The 17,276-nt window shown below is 37.3% G+C and overlaps 2 protein-coding genes and 1 long non-coding RNA gene across 7 annotated transcripts in view; 1 reads left to right on the forward strand and 2 right to left on the reverse strand.

The window, feature by feature from the left end:
- The window catches only part of LOC139982960 (uncharacterized), a 499,934-nt gene that overhangs the window by 396,696 nt on the left and 85,962 nt on the right, over positions 1–17,276 (reverse strand). The gene's annotated exons all lie outside the window — the stretch shown is intronic.
- The window catches only part of LOC139982964 (neuronal acetylcholine receptor subunit alpha-9-like), a 136,710-nt gene that overhangs the window by 22,769 nt on the left and 96,665 nt on the right, over positions 1–17,276 (reverse strand). The window lies entirely within an intron of this gene.
- LOC139982968 (uncharacterized) lies at positions 645–9,544 on the forward strand. The gene is made up of 5 exons (XR_011798449.1): positions 645–1,287; positions 4,489–4,741; positions 5,312–5,501; positions 6,240–6,355; positions 6,870–9,544. It is a non-coding gene; the product is annotated as an uncharacterized lncRNA (long non-coding RNA).

Consider the following 17,276-nt stretch of genomic DNA (forward strand, 5'->3'; position numbering starts at 1 on the left):
CCTTTAAGTTTCGGAACTATATATAGCCGCATTTGGTCAAAATCGAGGTGTAAAGTTGAGATCAACATATATACCATGTTCGTAATTCTGTTATATACCCTTCGGAATTACCTCCACTTTTGAGGGGAAATTTTACCCTTTAAATGAACGATTTTTTTTTTGTAACTTCGGAATTGAAAAGTTTATGAGGTTTTCTCTTAACTCGAAATAATCATTCCTCAAAGGAAGTGAAATTGATTGAACAAGAAGACCCTAGACTTAGGTTTACCTGGTGTCAGGTAAACCTATCCCCGAGGTAAACCTAAGTCCCAGCTATCATGCGTTGAAGTAAACAAATATACCAATGTATATATATATATATATATATATATATATATATATATATATATATATATATATATATATATATATATATATATATATATATATATATATATATATATATATATATATATATATATATATATATATATATATATATATGTATATATATATATATATACATATATATATATTTATATATATATATATATATATATATATAAATATATATATATATATATATATATTTATATATATAAATATATATATATAAATATATATATATAAATATATATATATATACACATTGGTATGTTGGTTTACTTCATAGCATGATAGCTGGGACTTAGGTTTACCTCGGGGATAGGTTTACCTGACACCAGGTAAACCTAAGTCTAGGGTCTTCTTGTTCAATCAATTTCACTCCCTTTGAGGAATGATTATTTCGAGTTAAGAGAAAACCTCATAAACTTTTCAATTCCGAAGTTACAAAAAAAAAATCGTTCATTTAAAGGGTAAAATTTCCCTTCAAAAGTGGAGGTAATTCCGAAGGGTATATAACAGAATTACGAACATGGTATATATGTTGACCCCAACTTTACACCTCGATTTTGACCAAATGCGGCTATATATAAGTCCGAAACTTAAAGGTTCCTCTAATTACACTGAAATCTTCGTAATTGTACTTTTTCTTCCATTAATTTGGGATATTTAAGAAAATAAGAGTTTCTATTTTAACTGGCAAATTTACACGTAACGAAACAACGCCCCCATATATAAGCAGTTCTTTCTGTGTTCGGTGGTAGGGCAGTCGATCGGATCGTATCGTTGCTATCCCAATAGCCTACATTCAACGTTACTTTATGTGGGCCTAGCCATGTAGTCTACAAAGGAAAGTGCCGCAGGTTACCGTAAACGTTGCCCATTTGAAGTTGGCTTTTGGAACTTTGGTGGAGTATATGCATTGTAAGTAAATTCCTTAAAAGTGTTCCGGATATATTAATAACATTTAGAGTAAATACCTTCATGCTGAACACAAATAAAGTAAGACCATGGTTAGAGTTAGAGTAGACTAGCCTAGCCTAGGCCTAACGTTAGCCCTAAATTGGACCTATCAGTATTACTGGCTATGGTAAATCACAGCTGCCTGCTACTGCCTTTGCTGATACTCGGAATATAAAATGTGATAAATAAATTAAAGTATATACTTGTAACAGACTGGTCAACCTACACATTTTGCAGCCTGGTGATCTTCCAGATCTTTAAAGTAACTAAAGGCTTAATAATTGACGCACCTCCAAATATTACTAGGCCTAGGCCTACTAGGCTACTAGTACTACTATTACTATACTAGCCTACTACTACTGTAGCTAGTACTAGCAACTATACAGCAGGCAACCATAACTTTTTGCAGCCAAGCAGAGTTAAATATTTCATGAGTTTGAATCCATTTCAGGTATATGCTGATCAAATTGTGTTAGTGCATGTTTTGGGCATTTGGAAATCTTACTCCCTAAAAATAACCAAAATTACCTCAATATAATACCACTAATCTCTGGGACCTGACCTGTCTGAGGTTAGAGGCCCAGAGCATAGCAAACAGCATCCAAAGATAATGGATGTTTACTTAGGCCTTCACTACAGTAAGCTTATCGACAGATGTGTCAATTTAGGGGTATGAAAGAACTTGCATTCGTGCGATGCAATTTTGAACCATTTCACGAAATATAAATCTTTGGGTATGTCTCAATCTCTCTGCCATAAAATAAGGCAGTCAGAAAGTCACAACTCCACAAAAACAGATACTCAAGCAAACGGAACACTACAGTAAAAGAAAGGGCCTGATAGATTCCATAAACGAGTTACAAAAGTAAAAAATGTGAAAACGTTTGCCGTCTCGGTACAATATTCATCCCCACAATATTCTCTATATGTGTTAGTGTGCATCACTTAGCCCTGTGCGTACAGTAGTAGTGGTGTGTCATTGGTTCTGATTCAGAGAACTAAGTCACACAGGGCCTCAGTGTAGCAGTATACAACAATTTTTTGTAACATGAGTTTTTTTTCCCCTGCACCTATGGGATGAATCATGGCTGAAGGTAAACAATTGAGTATTCATTTTAGAATAACAACGCAATCATGGCTAAGTTATTTAGGCATTTTGATATTAACGTTATGATGTGGGTAGTGTTACTAGTGCTGAAGTAATAGCTTGATCAAAAGTATTCCTCAAAGTCCCACAATGCCTTCACAGGGTGACCTACTGTACAGTCACTTGAGCACTTAGGAGTTTTTGCGAAAAGAGCAAATTCCTTGTCCAAAATTGCTAGGTTTGATCCAGTTTTACAGAGTCCCATAACAAAAAACACAGTCTGTGATATATCAATGGAAAAGTGTAAAGATTCAATGTAACATATTTGAAAGAATTAGAGTATGTTGAAAAACCACCAGCTATACATTTTAAGGAAGTAAACAGTACCTCATTGAACCTTGCATTGTGTTCACACTAATGAGTTATGAAATTGTTATCAATGTCTTCATCATTAAAAGCTATTAATTAGGTTGATCAATTGTCTCACATATTAGTGCAATCACAGAGGTTAAATTTCAATCAGGTTATAATGCCAAGGGAATCCAGACCTACTTCATAAAAAATAAAAAAATCATGGCTCCTATAAAAATCATTCATGATAAAAACCAGCATACATACAGTATGTGCAACTAAAGTAGTTTCATATTGGGTATCATGTCCAAATAAAAGCTCTTGATTGTATTCAGTTTTCATACTTTTAAAAATGACCATCTGTGTGCAGTAATTTGGTGTTAGTAAGTAACATGAAAATGCACAAGACTAATGTTCAACAGGCACTAGATAGTTCTCATGTCCATACTGTAGCACAAACCAGGGATTTGTTCCATTACAACTCCCTGCACGAACAGGCTATTATGATCAGAGTTGTTATGGAACAAATAAAACTCCCTTGTATGATGTTAGCACTGTACTGTGTGACAAAACACTTAAATGCATACATGTGGTAACATGTTGCTATGATCCGATACTAGCTGGTTGGGTGTATAAATAGATCACCATTATGCAAACTGCACTGCACATGGTTTCCATTATGTAATAAGTTTCATTTTATGAATTTGTCAATCTGACATGTATGCTACTGTATTTGTGTAGGCTGCATGTACAACTTATTGTATCTTAATAATATAGAGCAAAAAACTATTGAGAACTGTGATAAACAACATTTTCAAAGTGACAGTTGGGGATCTAAAAAGACCACTGAAAGCCTTCTGTAGCGATATAACATGATACTAAACATTATATATCTCTGCAAGCTACTGTAGTGTACCCTGCTTTGAGATGTATGGTTTAAATAAGGTTTTCACAAGTTTGTCCTGTTGACCCAACCACTGGCCTAGACATACCAATAAATAGATCTATCCATTCTTCAAATTGAGTTTTCACAATTTGACCATTTTTACCTAAATTTCCTTTGACCTTCCCCAAAAACAATAGGCTTCTTGTACTTGTGATGCATCTATACATACATACTGTACCAACTATGAGATCTGTCCAATAAAGCTTACTGTCATGAGAAACTGTGTTTACAAGCTAGGATCACAAACACAGTACTCCTACCAATGCACACGCACACATATGCCATCGTGAGTGGAAAGTTTCAACATCATTGAAACCAAACATTAAAAATGAGCTCAGTCATAATGCCAAAGTCTGTGTACACAAGTAGTCCTGAGCTTAAACCCCAAATGATACGTTGAGGGACTAAATGTACCGGCAAATATAGTCTAGGGTGCATGCAATTTTTAAGTAAATGAACTGCATGCGGGATGAGGCATTGAACCATGCATGAATACTCAGTCAATCTCTTGAAGTGATTGCATGCTAAATTCCTGGGTACAACTTACATACCAAATAATAGATCAATATTCAAACTTAGTAGTGTGGCATTTTTCTCAATTGTTGCATATATGCGGTTTCCATGAAAAAAGTGATAGCTAAATTAACTAAACTGACATGAATATTGGACAACATGTACACTAAGTATTGACATCAAATAGGGAACTGCACTGTCAAGACTTCCACCTGCAATTTATGAAACAATTATCTGGACTTATTTATGTTCATTCTCTTGTCAGAAAAGATGGCTTAAATTTGGCACAATTTGAGGAATGCATGAATGCAGAATGAGAACACCACAGCAGATATGCTCCACTTTATTGCAAGAAGTACAGGGCTGCAATTTCAAGGTCGACACAGGATATCAAAATACTGTAACTTTGAGCTGCTGGTTCATGCTGACCATGGGATGCAGCGAGAAATGGCTTATATGGAAATAAGGAGCTCCCACAAGCATATATTGCAAACATCCCTAGTTGTCTTTAATATTCAGTAAGTATTGACTGTGAGATATATTTTAAATCCCTATGACCTGAAGTTAGTTTTCTAAAGTCTTCCCTTTAATATCCTCTAAGTCTGATCAACACACACTATACATAATATAAATTTACTGTACTAAGTTTCAACAGGAAAAAAGATGATGAAAATTTGCTGTTTATTTTCAAAAAATGAAAACGATCTAAGGCAACGGCTAACAAAGTAATGTAAGAAAGACTTTCCACTTCCCACCAAGTCCACTGCCAAAACTTTTGTTTTACTTTGCTACTTCCACCATCATAGAATGTTATCAGAATTGAAATGACTTAATGTGTAGTCTTTGAAAACCAAATGTACTGTAAATCTGCCATCTGGCAGGCTGGAATGAATTGTAGGTAGGATTGTGAAGCAAAGACTTGAGGTGTTAACACACCATCACATTTTAACCTTGATTATGATGTGTTTATTTGTACCTTTTGCAACAATGTCAATATCAAAATGTGAGGCTTTAAAAAAATATTTACATGGAATGTACTTCAGTGAAACTTTGACATATGATTGAAATGTTGTTTTGGTTTGTTGTAGGTTAACAAGAGCTGGTGGAATTTCTCCACAAGAGAAGGAAGTACTGTCATCAATAAAATCTGCAGACAGAAGAATATTTTTACTGAAGATCAAAATTTTCAATGAAAGGAAAGGCTTTCGATTAAAATTGGACAAACAACTTCTGTAGATACAATGAGGACTAGATTTATATGTCATTGCTTGGAGCCAGGTACGGTGCATTCTATGAGTTTGAATTTTTCTTTTTAGTTTCTGGACAGGTATATGACATGCAGCATACAAATTAAAATTTGTTAATGAATTTTCTTCCTTCACAGCATCATAAAATTCATTATTAATAATCCATTTATACAAATTCTTATGTTGCTGTATTTGAGAATAATTTTCGTTAGTAAAACAAAGATTTTAATCATATTCATTGCATTAACTATTATTCATGTAACTCCCTTACTTCACTGTATCAAATAAAACATTGTTTCACCAATCCATTATTCCAGTTGTTATACTGCTGCAGGGGAGACACTAAGGTCTTTTAATACTTCAGTTACCCAATTAATGCTAACTAGATGCTCAATAATGCTTCCCACAATGGGGATGTTGGGTCTAGCAAACCTTAAGTCTAGTGGACCCTCAATGTAATGGGCATCCTCCCCCCCCCCCCCATGTTGGTACTGCATGTGGTATACTTTTGTTAGTGAAACTAAGAGTTTCATCCTAGTCATTACATTGAGGGATGCTCTTTATTAAACTCCCTTACTTCACTGCAGCGTATTGGTAATCAACTATTCTAGTTGTAATGTTGCTAGTACTGTATTTGAGAATCCTTTTGTAAGTGAAACGAAGAGTTTAATGCTATCCATTACATTTAGGAGTACTCTCTAAGTGTCTACCTTCACAACATCATATAATAAATTACTAACAATCCATTATCTCTTTATATTTATGGCAGAGCTGTAGTCGAGTCCAATTAGCCAGAGCCCGTTCCAAGTCCGAGTCCATCTGGTCTGAGCAAAATACAAGACCCCTCAAGTCCGAGCCGACTCCAGATACCAAAGATCACCTTTGGTAAAAATTCTTGAACTGTTATGATAATTATGCACCCAGGAGGAAATTTACCTCATGCTATAATTTTTTCGGACCAGATAAGTGGCAGCAAGCTCTTCCTGGTTCATAAATGTTATAAAACTACTGGGAGGGGAGTCACCAAGGTCCTTCAATACTTTCAGTTACCCAATAAATGCTAACTAGACGCTCAATAATGCTTCCCACAATGGGGGTGTTGGGTCTAGCAAACCTTAAGTCTAGTGGACCCTCAATATAATGGGCATCCCTCTTGTTGGTACTGCATGTGGTATCCTTTTGTTAGTGAAACTAACTAACTCCCTTTCTTCACTGCATCGTATTGGTGATCCATTATTCAGCTGTAATGTTGCTAGTACTGTATTTGAGAATCCTTTTGTTAGTGAAACGAAGAGTTTAATGCTATCCATTACAATTAGGAGTACTCTCTAAGTGTCTACCTTCTCAACATCATATAATAAATTATTAACAATCCATTATCTTTTTATATTTATGGCAGAGCTGTAGTCGAGTCCAATTAGCCAGAGTCTGAGCCAAGTCCGAGCCCACTTGGTATGAGCCAAATCCAAGACCCTTCAAGTCCGAGCCGACTCCAGATATCCAAATATGATCAGCTTTGGTAAAAATTCTTGAACTGTTATGATAATTATGCACCCAGGAGGAAATTAACCTCATGCTATAATTTTTTCGGACCAGATAAGTCGCAGCAAGCTATTCCTGGTTCATAAATGTTCAGCCCGGGCGCTAAACTTTCAAACCATGCAGGGAGAGGCAAAATCATATTCAAACCACGACCACCGCCAGGTTAGAACGTGCTTGTGAGAACCCTGCTCTACTAAAAGTGATATTCTAGTTACATTTAGGATTGCTCATTAAGATTTTCAAATCATCATCATTGTCTTGGTTGCTACTTTTTCTGATGTCATTATCATTTGTGAATTATTGTTATTGTTGCTATGTTACATTTGCCAGTATCAATTTTGCTTATTGTTCTCTCAAAATTGCAGAGTAGAAGGAAGAAATGTTAGCTAATAGTTATTATACCATATGTTCTTGGTCTTTAAATTGTTTACGCTGATGTCAGTATGAACGGAAGTGTTTATAATAGTTTTCCTTTCTGTTAAAGTATTTTCTGAATCATTTCATTAATTTTATATTTATACTGGAATTTTCAGTAGGTGTTGGCTTCATTGAGGGTCAAAGGCTACTCAAGGTCAGTAGAGTAACATAGAGCATCTAACTCAACAAGGAAAAGTTGGTAGTCATATGTAGTGCATATAGGTTTCTGACATTGAGTACTATTCTATAAATTTGTACAGTATAGCAGAAGCCCATGTGAGATAACTAGATACAGTATATGAATCTGAAAGCCATGTTAACATGATAGTTCAATATTAGAATGATGAATGGAAGTTTGTATGCAGGTGTATCATGTGCTGAGCTCTTAGCCAAGTCAAAGGTTATTTGAGGCCAATATAGGTAAAATCTGAAAACCTTCATGATCCCATACTATCTAGTATCTGACTAGTAGCTGCTTTAATAGCTGAATCTTAGGGCAATTAATATATTTATCAGAACAAGTAATGTACCTCAAAAGACTTCTTAAGCTCTTTTGAGCCCCATTCAATATTTCAGTGTATTAACTTCATCATTCTTTTAACAAATTTACTCCAAATTGCTAGTTTCATGTTCTGGCAATGAACCTTTGTCATATCATGTTGCATGAGTGCTGTAACTGGTTTACAAGCTTGCAAAAGTCTTAAAAGGAGGATAGGGTGTTGGGATAAATAGTTCAAAATAATATTAACAAAATTGTACCATATTTTGCTTTTCTTTTTTCCCCATATGTTGCCACTGCTTGAATAAGACTAGTTGATAGGACTTTTTGTGAGCTCCACCTTTGACAACAAGGTACAGTAGACTTCAACTGCATCTTGTTGGCAACATCCTAGGAAAGTTTCAATAAACACAGATGTTTCTATAAAATGAGGAATCTGATGAACATTCCAATACTGCGAGTCTTTATTGGACATTTCAGCAGGAGGCAATAAACAATTCTGCTATCGTTACATACTGTAGGTCCTTCATAAAATGCCACTTAAAGAACTGTATTACTTCCTTGGGAAGGTGAATTTTATTGTCAAATACAACATCTGTCAAATATTTAGTTTCCCAACCTGTCCAACTCCCCCCCCCCCCACCCCTCCATTTATCCCGAGTAGTTTACAGAAACTGGGACAGAACATTTTTTGTGGGAAACAAGGGTTAAATAATGTTGTTTGAGGTATTGAGCATTTATCTATATGTCCCTTTCGAATCTAGATAGGAGGAAGTAGCAAACAATGCAAGGAAAACATGAAGTTCAAGTGGATGCTTTAATTGCTTTTACCCAAAACATTGCTATATTCATTGATAAATATAATCCACTTCAAATTCAGTACCGTTATACAACATGCAAAAGAGTTATGATATTGATGTACTTTCTGAATTTAGACCATTGCAGGTGAACAAGTTTAACATTGGTTTTTAATTTGACTGTATGTAGAAACACCGGTTACATAATGAACCTCAGATACAATGTCGTGTAAATACATATTACTGCTAGGAGCTGTTTAACAAACAGTGAAAGAAAAATTTATTACTTGACTATCAAGAGATTCGCAGAACTCCACTCCTTCAACAATATTTACAGTGGTGCAGACTTCAAAGCAGTGCAAGGGCAACAACTGCCTATCTCTTTAAGAAATTTCCAAGTGCTTTCATTTCTAGCATTTGCATATGTTCAAAAGAAAAATGAAATATTAAAAGATGTGGTCTTTTCAACATGTTACCACATTCCCCCCCCCCCCCTCTCTCCCCCATCAAAAAAGTATTGCATGTACAGCAGTAACCCTTTTTGTACATGTGCAATATATGGGGCAGAGCCTTATTCATGACTTGACCAAGCCCTTTATCCATTTGAATAGCACAAGTTATGTCAGTGGTATTCACATCAATGCCTCATAGAAAATGTGCCTCATGGTAAATTTTCTAGCTGATAGCATGAATGTGAATGAGCTGAAGTTGTAGAAGTTGCTTTGTTTATATATTTCTGAAAGTAACATGAAATTTCATAATGATTTTTAATGAAAATATTTGCATTTATCAGTAATAAATAGAAAGAAGACATAATGATTTCTGCTATAGTGTCTTATCTCTGCCTCTTATGTTAAAATTGTGTTCATTGGTTGGTCCTTGTACTTCGAAAATATTGCTCCCTAACTCAGCAAACCCATAATCGATCTGAAGATGCTAATTCAGACAGCTTACTGTTCTATCAAGTTCTCGACCAATTATATTGATGAATTTGCATCTGGATGAATTTGCACTGGATGAATTTGAATCATGCCAACTATGTAAGGAGCCATTTCTTTAAACCTTGCAAGACTGGTCTATAGAGTTTCAGCTAATTTAATACAAGCCGATCGATGAAGAATTCAAATACTGTGTAATCCTATCCTACTTCAAAGGTGTACGTGGTCGAAAGGTTTCCTAGTAAAATTACTGGTCCTTTCAGATCTGCAACTTCATCTTGAGAACTTATTTTTGGTCACATAGTAGCTTGAAACAATTGAAAGTTGGAGACAGTACTTTGAAGATATGTGCTTCGGCACCATGTACCCAGTGGCGTAGCCACGGGGGGGGGGGGGGGGCGACAGCCCCATGAAAGCTTGTCGCCCGCCCACTGGGATTTTGGGTGTCGAAAAAGTTACATGTGCGAAAAATATATCATTAATTGGTCTGCATGGTATCGAATCTCCATGATGACCACTCATGAACGACCCTTCGACCGCGGACCGGCAGTAGGCTATAGTTGCTGAAAAACCTGACGTGACATAGCGCATAGGCCGAGATATGTCATGATATTTCAAAGCAACTTACCAGATTGTCTTTTTTCTTCTATTTCTCTAAACTATTTGATGACCATATCAAGACATGGGGATCTCAAAATAAAGGATGTTGTGAAACTTTAGAGCAGCTTACAAGGCCTGGGAAGTGTTATTTCCAACGATCTAGGAGGTCTTTATAGCTGAAAATTTCCCGTACGCTGAGCGCCAACCCATGGTGGCACTCCACTCAGGTAGTAACAAGACGCCCTCCCAGGAATTGGTCAAGCCCCCCCACCAAGCGCCCACCCCCTCCACTGGAACAATCCTGGCTACGTCACTGCATGTACCACAGGTTTATCTGATATCAAAGTGAAAGCGGCTTTCCACAAGAATAAAGAAAGCATATCTACGTTTTTGTGTAACACCTACACAACTCAATCCCCACGCAAACAAGACTACCTACGTATAGTTTTCATTGAGGATTCCAATATTTCCTGCAATTTCCTACCAATAACATATGGAAAGTCACTCCTGTTATCGTGGCGGAGCTATAGGGCTATTGGTAAGAGGGGGTGAGAATGGTCTGTATGGGCGCTTTCGACTTTATCTAAGCGGAGCGCCACCACAGGTTGGGGCAGAGCGTACAGAAATCTTTTGAGTAAAGATACTCCCTATATGGCCGGAAATGACCCTTTCCGGGCCTTGCTAATTTGCAGATAAACGAAGAATAAATAGGTGTCATCGCCAACAAAATGTGACAAATGTCAATAGGTAGATGAGAGCGCCATAAAAAAGTCAATAATCGCGAATAAGTAAAAAAAGTGATAAATAGCTGAAAAGGGCGCCAGCAGTCCCTATGAGTCCGTTGGGGGGGGGGGGGCATCCGCCCCCTGACTGTATTGACGCTCCGCCACTGTTGGGAGCTCAGTGTAGGAAGAGATGGGGGGAGAGGGACGGTATTTTTTATGATTCGTAATGATATGTTATCTCAAGCGTTCAACATGCTCAAATAAAAAGAATGAATGAGGAGGAATTCATATCACTTTTCAATCATTTTTTGAAACAAATTGAGCGAATTGATCGCTAGTAATCTTGAAATTGGTTTTATCACGGTGATTGTCATGTTTCTTATATGTACCTTTCTCATATAAAAGAATTCTGTACGTAAGGTTATCAGAAATACTTTTAAAATGACACCAAAGAGATTAAAAATTCTTTTCGAATTTGTTAATAATATTGTCTTTTAAGAGACACCGTAGACACGTTGCTCGGTTGGGTTTACTGCAATAGTGGCAAATGGAGACCAATATCAGCACTTAGTGGACCTAATGTTATAGTCGTGCATTGACCTTGAACAGAGGGGCCTACCGTGAAAACGTACGGAAAATTCATCCTTTTATATCTCAGCGAGACAATTCCACTGGATACAATAATATGACTCAAAAGTCCTTAGATGTGGTCATCATAACAATCACAATAAAAGATATGTATGAAAAGCAGATTAAAGATATGATGGAAACTCAAATGTGGACCAAAAAACGATGTCCCTACGGATGCCGTTTAGTGACATTTACATAATTTGTGTGTAGTAGGTTCCGTAGCCCTTTTGTGGAAAAACTTTGTAATATGCTTAAAGTTGGTAGTTCATCCATGCTTTAGATTAATGAGAGACATAGATCATCACGTTTTATGAGGAGGGAGGCTATTTTAAAAATCTGGGTAATAGGTACTGTAACTCTTTTCTTGGAGAAAGCTTGGAATATGCGGATAAGGAAGAAAGTTTCACGCTTTGCGAGGATATCTCATATATTAGGTGTAAGAGAAGCGGTGATTGTAAGGAAGGGAAGGGGAGAATGGGGGGGGGGTAAATGATGTTACCAGGGGGACCTAATAATTTGTCCTAAATGAGATTTAATAAAATCATTAATGTAAGTAAATTTCATTACTGCCTGCTCTCGCTGATTTCTTTTAACCCTATAGAGCGGAGTGTGTGAGGTGAAGAAGGGTAGGGCAGGATGGGGGAGGGATGATAAATGACGATGTAACCAGAGAGATTTGAAAATATATATATATATATGTAAGTTTATATCATTACTGCCTGCTCTCACTGATTTCTTTCAACCCTTATAAGTTACGCTTATCGGAAGACTATACGCCGATAATACAATTCTTTAACAAGGAGATGCTTCTAATTTATTAAACTGTGTAACTTTCACTAAGCTATTTGGAAAAAAATATGCTTTTAAGTTGAAAGACTCAGTAAGGATCAATTAAGTAGAACAAAGATCGTTGCGTGCTGCGTGTAACGATGAAGTTTCCTACATTGGGATGGAAGAGTACCAGCCTACCAGGGAGTGTAAGATTGAGTGGGAAGTTAAATGACGGTGTAACTGAGAAATTAAAAAAAAAATCTTAGTGATAAAATCATTATTGCTTGCTCTTTGCTGATTTAACATTAGAATAAGTGTCTCTAATCATTAGATATTCCTTTAACATACGAGGTTCGGTTGGGAAGGAGGGGGGGGGGATACTAGACGGATTGACGGGGAAGAAGATTGGGAGCCAGTGGCGGATCTAGGGATATTGGTCAGAGGGGCGAGAAAGGTCTGTACGGGCGCTTTCGACTTTATCTAAGCGGAGCGCCACCACAGGTTGGCGCAGAGCGTACAGAAATCTTTTGAGTAAAGATACTCCCTATATCTCCGGAAATGACCCTTTAGGTATAAGTGTCATCGCCAACAAAATGTGACAAATGTCAATAGGTAGATGAGAGCGCAATAAAAAAGTAAATAATCGCGAATAAGTAAAAAGTGGTGAATAGCTGAAAAGAGCGCCAGCTTCCCATTTGAGTCCGCCCCCCCCCCCGCCTGACTGTATGGACGCTCCGCCACTGCCTGTTATGACATTAGAAACAAATACTGATATGAGATGAGTGTGGTATATATACCTACTGACGACTGATAACGGTATTATAGTGCATGTTCTAGCATTTTGACATCGTATGAATCTAGCAGACAACGTACAGGTACCGTCTGGTACCATTATCCGTTTTGAGTGCTATTTAGGGGTTCTAGGACAAAATCCCCCTCAGACAATATCCCCATGACCCATACAAAGCCTGCCTGCAACAACCAGGGATGGCCCAGGTGTGACAGTCAAGGCATGGGACATTGCACTGGTTAGGGTACCGTTCAGGGGATTGGTCAGGGGACTGGTCAGGGTACTAGTGAGGGTACTGGCGAGGTAACTGTGAGGGCTCCTGTTAGGGTACCTGTGAGGGTACCGGTCAAGGTACCGGTCATCATACTGGTCACTCTAACAGTCAGGGTTCCACTCAGTGTACTGGTTAGGGTACTGGTCAGGATACCAGTCCGGATACTGGTCAGGGGACTGGTCGGGAGATCATTGAGGGTAATTGCGAGGCTACCTGTTAGTGTGGCCATGGGATATAGCTCCATGGTGTGACATTTAAGGGACCGGTCAAGGTACTGGTCAAATTACTGTTTATTGTACCAGTACTAGTAAGGGTACGTGTCAGAGTATGTGTCAGGGTGCCTTTCAGGATACCAGTTGGGATACCGGTCTGGGTACCGGCCGGGGTACAGTCCAGGGTACTGGTCAGGGAGGGGTACCCGTGGGGGTAACTGTCAGGCTCACTATTAAGGTACCGGTCGGGGTATGGTCGGAGTACTGGTCCGGGAACCACTGAGAGTACCACTGAGAGTACCAATGGAAATACTGGTGAGGGTAACGGATGACGGTACTGGATGACGATAGCAGGGACCGGGATGACGCATTTTTGTAAAGAATTGATGGGATTTTTTATAGCTTGGGGAGATTTTGGCTTGGGTGGATTTTGTCTTAGGGGGATTTTGTCCAGGGGGATTTTGGCTCTGGGGGATTTTGTCCTAGGGGGACTTTGTCCGGGGGGATTTTGTACTGTCACCCTATTTAGGTATTAGTATTGGACCAAAAACAGTATTAATGTCGGCACGAAACAAACGTTAAAGAAAGCTCAAATGTTGTTTGTCCATCTCTAACATCCCTGGTGGAACCATGGAAATATTTGAAAATTGTCAGCACTGTGGCAAGTCCCCAGACATTTTGATATGTTACCTTTATAGTTAACAAATTGGGTAAAGCCTGTTCAGGGAATGATGATAAGCAGCCCCTCCACTTTTATGTTTTGACAAAATACTATACACTCAAAGCCAGATTTTTAAAGCAAAAAAATTATGGCTCAGGAACTAATGGTATACTGACAGTTTTGAACTAAAATTGACAGTGAATAATACATGAATTGCATCAGAACATAATTGAAGTAATGTATAAATGAATGCGCAGTTGCAACTGTTCACTGTATGTTTATTTTTTTCACTCCTCCGAGGAATACTGCTACAAACAGTCAAACAACAAACAATTTTCAATTGATCAGGAATACATCAGAAAGTGTCCCTTTCTGTACACTACTGTAGAGTATACTGTGTTGCTGACTCAAAACGTAAACAGAGATAGAGGCAGTGAATGTGATTGCTTAAAATTCATCAAAAATTGTTGAAGATTTGTTTTTTTTTAAACTTCTACCCAGAAATCTGGCTTTTACCAAACACATACAGTAGTGGAGATTAGCATGATATTAAAAGACGAGACACAATAAAAATTGTACAATCATATTCAAGCAGTTGATTGTATTTTCAATCCCAGTTTATATTTTCCACAAGATTTATTTCACATAAACCAGGATACTTGCACTATTTCATGACCTCAATTTACTGACCTCTCTCATACATGAGAAACATTTTGGGAACTAACTTATACCTCAAGTATTTATCTAGACTTACCAGTATAGGCTGTATCTAATACCGTAACCAATGCAAATTACCACAATATCATGGAGTTTCCATGCTTGGAGGGACAAAATTATACACAATACCCCTGGATTGCACAATTTCATACCTATAGTTACAAATGTTGTGGTTTTACAGTATGTTTCATTGGGCTGCACTAGGTTTCCATGACATTGGTGCTAGTTGCATGTGCCTTTGCTGTATTCACTCCCCTCAATTTTGAGGGGAAAAAATTTAATTTTGTTAAAAGAATAAACTGGTTCTTGGTGTAATAAAAGACCAAAAGCTTTCAGTAATTAAGTCAGGCCTAACATTGTAAACTTTTCCCATAGCATAACCCCTGAACCCCACTTGTAGAATTGTGAAAGTGTGGTTCAGAAACAATGCAGTGTACCCCTGGAGATTTTGTGGGATAAAAGTTTGAAAGATTTTTATAATAGTAATCTGCTTAACAAATACCCTTAGTCCTGCACAAGTATCTGTGTGGTGGTTGTTTAAAATTACTGTACTATGGCTTGCTGATCTTGCTTGGAATACAAAATTAAAACATCTTAAAACATGAGAAATGCATTTAAGAACAGTTAAAGCAAGGTAAGGCAGCAAAATATCCAGTAACCTCAACACTTAAGCATCAGGACCACTTCAGTTGTATAACAAGTTCCATGTTCTTGACAAGCAGCTGCAAATGTTCCCTAATACTTACAAAAACATGTAGTGCCACAATGTCACCAAACTAAAATATTTCAAGAAGTACATTGCAAAAGAATGAGTCCATTTACACAGTTAAATATGTAGAAGACTTCCCATGAAGACTGGTCTGCATTCTCTTGGTTCTGTCTGCTTGAAGCTTATAATATTAATTTCCTCTATCTTTTATATGGTGTAACAGTGTAACATATCCTGGAACTAGTTAGTTTTCTGTTACTGCTCTGCATTTATGTGAAGCAAATACTACATTACTGTGCCAATCCAACAACTACTTCCAGCAACTTCCTAACTCCATTGAAAGATGTGCTGTGTCCCAGAGGATATACATGAGATGTGTGAATCTACTTCGCGATTTACAGGACATACTTTTGCTTTGCTTGGCATCGGCTTCTATGCAAGCTTTTAATTGATAAGCCCAACAAGGAGCTACTGTATACCACTATGTACAGCATGATGAAAAGCTTGGTTGATGATTGTATTCACCCCACTGTAAACTGTGTGATAATCTTGCCTGACATTTCTAATTAGAGCATATCCTTTGCTGTATTAGCCTGTAGATCTATCCATCTGTTGGTACAAAAAGAAAAGCTTTCTCTTAAAGATATGCTGATTTGGTCCCAATTATAGCACGCGCAATATAGCTTGGAATGTTTTGCGATTACCGATTAGACCTCACATGACCTCACACTCTACAAATGATGAAAACAATGAACTGCTTTACAAAACTAAATCTCCTGTAATTCATCCAATATTTTAATCATCTCACAACCTTTCATATATACTAATTTCACTGTAAATTTCAATTCGTTTATCCATCCCATTTTGTTCCCATTAATTCTTGATTCATCTTGCCTTGTATACAACATTACACATTTTATTTATGCAGCCATGCATTCAATTGGAGCTGAAACAGCTCCCTACCAAAGCAAGTGCTTTTAAAAGTTGCAAGTCATTCACGCTTTACCAATTGTAAAGATTTCAAAATTTAAATATACATGTATGTACATTTTATGTGGACCTAGCCTGACAATTTGGTGTTGTCTTGCATTGACCTTTAAGATTAAAAACCAGAGAGTGGATATAGCTCTAGTGTAGTTAAATACTATGGACATAGAGGAAAAGATACCACCACATTAACCAGATATACAAAAGTTTTCATCCCTTCTGATTGTTTCTTTCTTCATTCCATAACTTTGGAATAAATTACCTCAGTTGTTACTCGTATTTGAGATAATAGAGTCCTATGGAATCAAGTTTATGCGATGTCAAACCTACAGAATATTAACTTACTTTTTGGTTAATTCAGAAAATATCTTCCATTTTGCTGTCAATGATGCAGTAGGTCACCCCATCAGTTTGTCCCAGACGGCATCTGTGCTCTAGCTATGATTGCTACCGTTCCAACATTGACTTTTTCACTGCATGGCAGCTTCATCGTACAGTGTTATTCCTTTGGATAGTGGGATGTTGTCATTCATCTTG

The sequence above is a fragment of the Apostichopus japonicus genome, chromosome 16, assembly GCF_037975245.1.
Source record: "Apostichopus japonicus isolate 1M-3 chromosome 16, ASM3797524v1, whole genome shotgun sequence".
NCBI classification, from domain to species: Eukaryota; Metazoa; Echinodermata; class Holothuroidea; order Aspidochirotida; family Stichopodidae; genus Apostichopus; species Apostichopus japonicus.